The sequence below is a fragment of the Suricata suricatta genome, chromosome X (genome assembly GCF_006229205.1).
Source record: "Suricata suricatta isolate VVHF042 chromosome X, meerkat_22Aug2017_6uvM2_HiC, whole genome shotgun sequence".
NCBI classification, from domain to species: domain Eukaryota; kingdom Metazoa; phylum Chordata; class Mammalia; order Carnivora; family Herpestidae; genus Suricata; species Suricata suricatta.
In genome coordinates, this window is record NC_043717.1 from 21,511,056 (window position 1) to 21,521,706 (window position 10,651).

General features: G+C 36.7%; 1 pseudogene; it reads left to right on the forward strand.

Moving 5' to 3' along the window:
* Positions 1-9,599: 9,599 nt before the first annotated feature.
* Positions 9,600-10,029, forward strand: LOC115284396 (annotated as a pseudogene).
* The last annotated feature ends 622 nt before the right edge of the window (positions 10,030-10,651 follow it).

Consider the following 10,651-nt stretch of genomic DNA (forward strand, 5'->3'; position numbering starts at 1 on the left):
TACCCCTCTTATATAATTTATAATTAAATTTTATCTCAAATGTTGCAAGGATTACTTATCTTTTTATATTGATTTCTAAGACAGCTATATAGAAAAAAGAGAGAGAAAGAAGCTCTGAATCTTTTCAGTTCCTTGAGATTCCTTGAGATTTGCTTCACAATCCACAATATGGCCATCTTTGATAAGTTTTCAATGCATGCTTGAGAAGACTGTGTATTCTGCAATTCCTCCTCAAATCAATAAGTATATGAAAGAAAACCTAACTTTAAAACTGAACAAAAGACTTGAAAAGGCACTTCACAGAAGAAGAGGCTGAAAAAGCTGGTAAGTATATAAAGCTTTTGAATATCATTATTCTTTGGAGAAATACAAAGTGAAATCTTAGTAGGATATTTTTATAAACCTATCTAAATGTGTCACTTCACTGTGTTCAAGTTTCCATTGTTTCTGTTAACATCCTGCCTAATCAATGTATATATGGTACTTAGACTTTGTAGGAATTTTTTTTATCAATTTTTAATACTGTCTGCCATTATTTCTTCAAATATTTCTTTTGGTCTAACATTTATTCTCCTACTTCTGGAACTCTAATTAAAGTAATGTTGGAAGTTCTTACTATGTCCTATTTATCTTACCCTTACCCTTTCTTCTGTGCTTTTTTCTCTCTCCAAGGTTCTTGGAGTCTGATTTGGTTTTAGAATTTATATTTGGTTTATTTGAAAATCTACTGCTACTTTTATGTGGTTCCTAGTTCTTTGCCAGAGAATAGAATCTATTCTAGCTCTTTTGGAAGAGAAGGTTAATTGCACTGTACTAAATGTATCACTGAATAATTGGCCAGGCTGAAAAATATAAAATGGTTGAACCTCAGAGCCATAAACAAAAATGGACCCCAACAAAGAGGCCTCTGAACCTGTCGAGATCAGTCATTCAGAATTAAGGATTTGCCTCTCAAAGAGTGAATCTACAAATCTAGATGTCTGTCAGGTCTCAAACCACACTGCCTCTGCTATAATTTGAAAACCATTGCTGCAGCTGTTGGTTCCAGAACCCTGCCATCTCTGCCATAGCCTGAACCAACAGTTCTTAACCATTTTGTTCTCAGGACCTCTTTACATTCATAATTACAAGATACCTACAAAATAGTTGGTTTGTAGGTTTTATCTATCATCACTGATATAAAAATAAAAACTGAGAAACTGTGTAACTACTTATTTAATAAAAATGGCAAATAATAGATTTACATGTTGGATAAAATATGTTCACTGATAGTAACTATATTTTTCAGTAAAGATGCCAAGATCATTCAATGGAGAAAGAACAACCTTTTCAACAAATGTTGCCGGGAAACTGGATAGGAAAACAGAAAAGAATGAAGTTATACTCTTTCCTCAAATGATGTACAAAAAAATTAAAAATAAATCAACAACCTAAATGCAAAAGTCAAAACTATAAAACTCATAAAAGAAAACATACAGGCAAATCTTAATAATCTTGAATTTGGCAATAGATAGTTAGATTATCATACCAAAAGGAAAGGCATCAACACAAAAAATAGACAAATTGGATTTCCTAAAAATTTAAAATATTAAAATTACAAAGAACACAAAAAGACAACCTACGCATGGAAGAAAACATTTGGATATCCTATATTTGATAAGGGACTTGTGCCTAGGATCTAAACTACCATTTGTGCCAGCGGGGAGTTACCTAGATCTTTTGAGTTCCTGGACCCAATTCCACCATGCCTGTGTGGAGGCCTCCCCACCCCAACAAACAATTCTCAGAGAGCAGCAGGGTTTCCAAGAATTCAGTTCAATTCTAACATTAATTTCACAAAGGTAGCATCAAATTCCACAGGTAAAGGGCTCTGTCCCACAAGACTACACACACACACACACACACACACTCATCAGACGCCAGTTATAGGCCTCAGGTTTTCCCCTGTGCTCCTAACCAGCTGGGTATAAATCAGAATTTCCCAGGGGTGCCTGGGTGGCTCAGTTGGTTAAACGTCCAACTTCGACTCAGGTCATGATCTCACACTTAGTGGGTTCTAGCCCTGCATCGGGCTCTGTGCTGACAGCTCAGAGCCTGGAGCCTGTCTTTGGATTCTGTGTCTCCCTCTCTCTGTGCCCCTCCCCTACTCGCTCCCTCGCGCGCTCTCTCTCCCTCTCTCTCTCTCAAAAATAAGTAAAACATTAAAAAAAATTTAAATCAGAGTTTCCCATGACCCCCTCCTTGCTTGGGTTTGGTTAATTTGCTAGAGTGAATGAACTCAGGCAATATTTTACTTACTAGATGACCAGTGTGTAGAAAAGGCTAGAAATGTCTACGGCCATACCACCCTGAACGGGCCCGATCTCTGATCTCGGAAGCTAAGCAGGGTCAGGCCTGGTTAGTACTTGGATGGGAGAAAAGGCTAGAACTCAAGAACAGCCAGATGGAAGAGACGCACAGGGTAAGGCATGGAGAAAGGGTGTGGGCCTTCCATGCTCTGTGCAGGCACCACTCTTGCCAGCACCTCCATGTGTGCACCAATCCAGAAGCTTCCAAACCCTACCCTTTTGGGTTTTTTCAGACTTATCATATACACACAATTGACTAAATTATTGACCATTGGTGTTTAAAATCAATCTCAAATTCTCTTCCCTCCAACCCTTTAAAGACAAATTTGGCTCCAGGGGCAACCAGCCCCCATCCTTAAGTGCTTTCCAATTGTCACCTCATTAACAAAACAAAAGACACTTCTAAAGTTCTCCTCACTTAAGAAATTCCAAGAGTTTTACAAGTTCTGTGCCAGAAAGGGGATAAAGACTAAATAAATATACTTCTTAATATAAAACACAATATCACCCTAGAGGACATTATGCTAAGTGAAATAAGCCAGACACAGAATGACAAATACTGTATAATCTCACTTATGTGAAGAAACTAAAAATCTCAAAGAGAAGAAGACAGTCGAATGAAGGTTGCCAAGACCGAGGCTGGGGGAAATGTGGAAATGTTGGTAAAGGCTACAAACTTTCTGTTATAAAACAAATATATGCCGGGAATCTAATGTACAGTGTGGTGATCATACTTAGTACTGTAGTGTATACCATAAACTCGCTAGAAGAGTAAATCTTAAATGCTCTCACCACACACACACACACACACACACACACACACACAAGATAACTGTGAGGTGATGGATCTGTTAATCATCTTGATTGTGGTAATCATTTCACAATGTATATGTATTTCAAGCCTGAAGAAAACATCATATTAATTCAAATGAACGAAGTTGAGGTATATCACTCTTTTTGGGCCCTGGGCTTTTTAAAGATTAGTTTTTTCTAATAGCTTTCTTCAAATATAATTCACATATTAAACAGTTCACCCATTGAATGGGTGTATACATGTGTGTGTATATACACACACACACACATATATATGTATACATGTATATTTATATTAAATCATCACATTGTATATTTTTAAAATAATGTACAATCTAAATATATACAGGTTTTATTGATCATTTCTCAACAAAGCTGGAAAATTATAAAGATAACATTTGTTTAGCAAAAAAACAAAGTTTAAGTAAAAATTTTTAAATAATTCTTAGGATTCAATAATAAAAGGACAATGACCCAAATAAAATAAAAGACAAAGAATCTGAAGACACTTTTCCAAAGAAGTTATAGAAATGGTCAATAAACCATGAAAAGATACTCAATATCATTAGTCCTCAGAAACCAGTGAGATCCTTCACACCCAGTAAGATGACTATAAAGAAAAAGTCAGATAATAACAAAGATTAGTGAGGATGTAGAGAAAGTGACATCCTCATTCACTACTAGGGGTAATGCAAAGTGATGTGGCCACTTTGGAAAACAATGTCCTCAAAAACACAGACATAGAGCTACAGGCATTTTCATTCCTAGGTTTATATTGTAGAAAAATGAAAATACATATTCACACAAAAACTTGCGCATAATTGGTCAAGCATCATTGTGCATAACAGCCAAAAGGTAAAAACAAAAACCCAGTATTCATCAGCTGATGAACAGGAAACAAAAATGTGGTATATTCATACAATGGAATAATATTTGGATATGGGAAGGAATGAAGTACTGGCAGATGCTACAACTTGGATAAATGTTGCAAACAGTAGGCTAAGTGAAGAAAGCCAGTCACAAAAGACCACATGCTGTATGATTTCTTTCATGTGAAAGATCTAGACTAGCAAATATATAGAGATAGAACTAGAATGAGGGCTGCTTATGGTTGGGGCACTAAGGGATGATAGGTAAATAGTATAGGTTTTCTTTTTGAGGTGATGAAAATACCTTGAAATTTATTGTGATGAGTATACAATTCTGTGAATATACCAAACACCATTGAATTGTACACATTAAATATGTAAAAAAGTTTTAATGTTTATTCATTTTTGAGAGACAGAAAAAAACAGTGCGAACAGGGGAGAAGCAGAGAGATAGGGAGACACAGAATCAGAAGCGGGCTCCAGGCTTTGAGCTCTCAGGACAGAGCCTGACGTGTGGCTCGAACTCACTGACCGTGAGATCATGACCTGAGCTGAAGTCCGACGCCCAACCGAATGAACCACCCAGGCACCTCTACACATTAAATTTTTTTAATGTTTATTTTATTTGAGAGAGAGACACACACAGAGACAGAGCACGAGTTGGGGAGCGGCAGAGAGAGAGGGAAACACAGAATCCAAAGCAGGCTCCAAGCTCTGAGCTGTTAGCATAGAGCCCATCACAGGGCTCAAACCCATGAACTAAGAGATGATGATAGGCCAAAGTCTTATACTCAACCTACTGAACCACCCAGGCATCCCAAACTGTACACATTAAATATGAGTTGTTTAATATGTGAATTGTATTTCAGTAACGTTATTAGGGAAAAAATAATCCTTAACAAAAACTTGAGAGCCCAAAGGGAGGGATATAAATCAACTTCATTAATTCGAATTTAGTATGATGATTTCTCAGGACTCTATGTTAACTCGCACTTTGATTAGTAAATGCTTGGTGATATTTAATCCAAAAGGCAAAAAAGCATACATTACAGAGATAGAGGCAAGCTGACTTACCCTTTATAGACAGGTTCATCTCAGTTTATGTAAACCCAGACCATAAAGCAGTACACAGTTTCACACTGATGGTGCTTACACATTCTCCTTCTGTTTAAGTATGTGTTACTTGCAATAACAATCAATATTGCATGGTATAACCATTATGTTTGCTCATTCAATCATTGTGACCATGGTTTTCAATAAAGAAAACTTTAGGAGATACCACTAACCTTGTTAAAGTTAAATATGACTTAATTTCTATAAATTGATAATTACAAAAATTTTATTTAACCTTTCCTTAGGAAGAGCTACTTCTAGACTTGTAATTGTATAATATGTCAATATAGAGATGCACTAAGATATTCATATTTTGGTACTCAATAAAACCAAGATCAACTCAGTAAGCACCAACATGGTAACAAAAAAAGCCCCTTTACAGCTGTTATTAAAGAAAGATCATTGCTGGCTTTGATCACAGCATTTACATTTGTGAAAGAAGCAGTAGAACAGTTTATGTTCCTCAAGGTAACGCTTTCTGTAATGCATTTTCAAGCTCTACAGCTCATGTATTATAAACAGGCAATCCTTGTGTAGTTCGAAAATAAAAGAAAACATTGAACTTGTCTTTCAAAACATTGAACTTGTGTTTGTGTTACAGTACATTATATATGTATATATGTATATATGTATATATACATATATACACACACACACATATAAAGCACTGGAATAAAACCATCTATCAGTTTAAATGTACACCACAATGATATTAGGATACAGCAAAAATGTTTTAAGGGAGTAAGTAGTGTACATGAGTGAGAGACAGAGAATTATCTGCTCTAAACTTGCTGATACTTAAAAATAATTTTAAACATAATAAGAGTTGTATCAAGATAAAATAATAGCTAATGACTCGGTAAGAAAAGTATATAAATTTCTTTTTTCCTAAAAATATTTTAACATTTATTTATTTTTGAGAGACAGAGGTAAAGCGCAAGTGGCAAAGAGGCAGAGAGAGAGGGGACACAGAATCCGAAGCAGGCTCCAGGCTCCGAGCTGTCAGCACAGAGCCCAAAGCAGGGCTTGAAGTCACGAACCATGAGATCATGACCTGAGTCGAAGTGGGACACTTAACTGACTAAGTCACCCAGGCGCCCCAAAAAGTATTCAAATTTCTGAAGAAAAAATTGAAGAGATTAAATTTTATTGTCATCTTATAATTCAATATAGTTATTTTCTAAAATACTAACAGATCAGAAAGAGAACACACAACTTCAGAAGCGATCATCTTTCTTTTTGTAATTTTAGTAGCAATGCTCATGTGATATTTTCTTCTATAGTTGTCAGTATAACTGCTGTAGAAGAAAAATTAAATTTATAGAAATGAATTAAAAATCACCTATGACTTTGTATGAATTCACCAGAAGTAATGGTTGTACAAACTCTACCATATATCAGTTATTCCTACCTTCAATGTTTGAAGTGACGGAAGGAATAAGTCACCTAAGGACTACTTGAGACTAGAGATGTACAAGTATTACACGGGGTATTTTCATACCTCATTACTCTAGGTTTCTTATACATTGATAAGATACAATTGATACAAATGGAAAACACCTTTTAAGTAAAGAAGAGCTAGAATCTTTTACTAAGTATGAAAGTAACATCAAATATACAGAGGCTTTAATTCTGGCAAGTTTGTGGCCTAAAACTGCCTTTCAATGTTCCTATGGGAGCTTCATTTGACATAGGATTCACCAAGAGCCCATATTGGCTAATATAAAAAGTAAATAAGTAAAATAAGGGTCTGTCTAAAGTTTCACGTCCAAGGCCATAGCATCAGGCAGCACCCTTTCATTGAATGGAACACTTGTATCTGTCATGTCTGAGGTGCAGGCATACTGTAGGACGATAATTCTTCAGATAAAAAAGGTTTTCACTGTTAAAGGCTCCACATTGCTTTTGTTTTATGAATTTTACTGCATCTTCATATTTCATTTCACCTTCATTTAATGCTCGGGCAACAAGCACGGGAGTTCTCTCCAGACCCGTGGCACAGTGAACTGCAATACAAGATTCAGGATTTTCAGGAAATTTCTTTTTTATAAGTTCAACTACTTATCAAAAATCTGGCTGCAAAGTGGTACACCACCATCAAAAGGCCGGTCCTGAACCTGGATGCCCTCTTTCTCCAAACTGGCAGTGTGGAAAGCTGCTTCGCACACGCTCATGATGGTGATAACTCCTTCTTCTTTTTTTTTTTTTTTGAAAGTTTATTTATTTATTTTGAGAGACAGAGAGAGAGAGAGTCAGGGAGGGGCAGAGAGAGATGGAGAGAGAATCCCAAGCAAGCTCTGTACTGTCAGCGCATAGCCTGCTGTGGGGCTCAAACTCACAAACCCTGAGCCAAAGTCAGAAGCTTAACAGACTGAGCCACCCCAGTAACTCTGCTCTTAAATTTTTGTAAGAATTTATTTAAGGAGGCACTAGTTGGCCTGTGCACAATAAGAAACCTCATATTCCTGTATGCAGTCTCTACAGGAGCAGGGCACTTCATCCCAGTTATGTTGGCAAAATTAAATTTTAAAAAAATATAGAAAGGAGCTGAAGTCTACTTCAAAGTACATCATTTGAACATTTCAGCGAGTTAAATATAAAGTTGGAAGAAATAGCAGATGAAATCAACCTTCAAACAAAAATGTCAGTGTTTTAGTGCAGTATATACCGAGTGCCTAGGAAACAAGAATGCTCAGCTTTACCCAATTCAGGTCAGAACTCTTGTAAAACGTTCTGCCATTCAGTTCAGCTCTTAAATGATCCAGTTGTTCATTCTTATGGAAACTTCTCAGGGAGTAACAACTTTCTAGAATTCACTAGTCTATGTAGAGGTTGGACTACCCCTTACTAAGTCCATAAATGTGTGACCAAGAACACCAGACAACTGAGAGATATGTTTGCTCATTGATGACTGTGATCTTATCAGACAATGGTCCTGAGGCAGAAGTGACAGTGCTCAGAGCACAGCTCAGGGGAAAGTGCATCTCTGAGCAGATATATTGCTATTGGAGTCCAAAACGTGCCATAAGTGGTCTCTACCCCAAGTCTTCCTTTCCTCCTTTCTCTGCACAAAGGACAAAGGGAGACTTGGGTCACTAGTCACAATCAGGGATCAGGGGATTTCAGCCTAGTACTGATTAGGAGGGGCGAGGCTGGGGTAAAGATACATCTGGAGCATCTCAAAAGGGAAGTGGCAGTTCACATGCCAGAGCTGTTTATTTCTATGGAAATGTTTCACAAATTAGTCTACAGGTCTTCCCACGCATCACTCTAAGCACAGATCATGTTTCATATTAGATGACCAGTAAGTATCAGTTCCCCTTCTTCATATAAACAACAAACAAAAACTGATATTAGAGGTTGTCCTGTATTAACATGACAATGTAATAATCATTTAACAACAGAATAATTGGCTATGATGCTGATTATTCTTTTGGTGCAGCTATTAGGTGGCATCATGATCGAGGCTGACCTAGAAATCATTCATTTTTTTCTTCCATTTGCTATAGAACTGATAAGTTCTAGATCCAGGCTCTACAGGAGTTTCAAATCCATTTGCCCACATATAAGAATGATCTGGTTTCTAAGACTTAAAAAGTTTTAAAAAGACAGAAGAAATAACAGAATAAAAATAAGGCAACCAGTCCAAACGGGAATTTAAACCTCATCTTTAATATGAGATAAGGGACTGGAAAAGGGATTGTGGAGTGAATAAGAACAACTCACTTCTGTTCTGGAGCAGAAGTTGGGACGAGAGAATACACATGACCCCTGTGTCTTCTGAAAAAATGCAAAGCCTCAAAGGAATTCTTTTCACCATCCAAACAACAGTATGTGAGAAGGATGTTTGTGTAGAAAAAGAGATTGTGGAAAGATAGTATATATTGCATGTATGTGTAAAATGATATCTTACTATCTTCTCAGGGTGGATAAGAAGAAAAGTAATGTATGTCTGTATGGCTCTATTCAAATTTTTATTCAAGCACAGGAAAAGGAAATGGTAATTCAAAATCATACTATACTTGCCATATCACAGTACGATTAAATTCTGTAATTCACTGAGTCACTGGAAAATTTTGGATCACATGATATATATGCTTAGGTATGACTATATGCATATATACACACACACACATACCCATGCATACATTACTTTCATTATATTATGTGTATCATAAGTTAGTCCTGCATCTGCAAACACGTGTACTACGTATTTCCTTCTCTGAGATGACATATCCAAGTTATCATTAATTAAGAGCAGACTACTAAGAAGCACTTTGTCATATTTACTTATATTTTCTCTAGAAACATATTCCTTTTCCTTTTCTCTACATTTTAAATAAAAATCTGGAAAAAAATCTTATTTTTAAGACCCATTTTGGATGTTTCGAGTCTGCTGATGTGGCGCTTTGGGGAAAGAAGTTGGTGTTTCTTCGGGCCCTGGTTCTGAAGACTCCGTCCGGAGGACCCCTGGCCGCTTTCTGCCCACCCCTCCTTCTGCTTTTTTTCTTTCCTACTCTGGCAGGATGAGCCGTGCTGGTCTGGGTGAAGGAGTACCTCCAGGCAGCTATGGGAACCATGGCTGTGCTAACAGTGGGTACAGTGCCTGTGAAGAAGAGAAAGAGAGACTCACAGAGAGCCTGAGAAGCAAAGTAACTGCTATAAAATCTCTTTCTATTGAAAGAGACCACGAGGTTAAACATCAAAACAAATTATTAGCTGAAATGGACTCACAGTTTGATTCTACGACTGGATTTCTAGGGAAAACTATGGGAAAACTGAAGACTTTATCTAGAGGGAGCCAGACAAAGCTGCTGGGCTATATGATGCTGTTTTCATTGTTTGTCTTCTTTGTCATTTATTGGATTATTAAACTGAGGTGATGCAAAAAAAAAAAAAAGACCCATTTTGTTACTGTATTTTGTAAACTTACATTTACTATCAGAGCACATGCATCTCCCCAACCCCTGATTAGAAGTCCATGAAATGAGAGGAAATATATGCATTTAAATATAATGTATGTATAACATCTAATAAAAAATTAAAATGTGTTATTAATGGATATATATAAAGGGAGACCCTGGGGGGTATTTCTGCATTAATTCAATAAACATTTATTAAAGCATGTAAATATTGGTACAATCTGGACCTAGACCATTAGAAGCTTGTTATCTACAGGAGGAGTTCTATATCCACATATATAAAACTAAATTTAAAAAAATGAAAGTGGCATTTGGGTGGCTCAGTCAGTTAAGCATCCAACTTGTAGGATCGAGCCCTGCAGCAGGATCTGCGCTGAACATGGAGCCTGCTTGAGACTCTCTCTCCCTCTCTTTCCCTTCCTTGCTCTCTCTCTCTTTTTCTCTCTCTCTAAAATAAATAAACCTTAAAACTTTTTAAGGCGTTATACCCAAAATAAGAATAAACTGAGTTCACTGGGGTCCTGGGTAAATCTTCTCAGACAAAGTGGCATTTACTTATTCATACGTTGGTCTTTCACCATTTTAA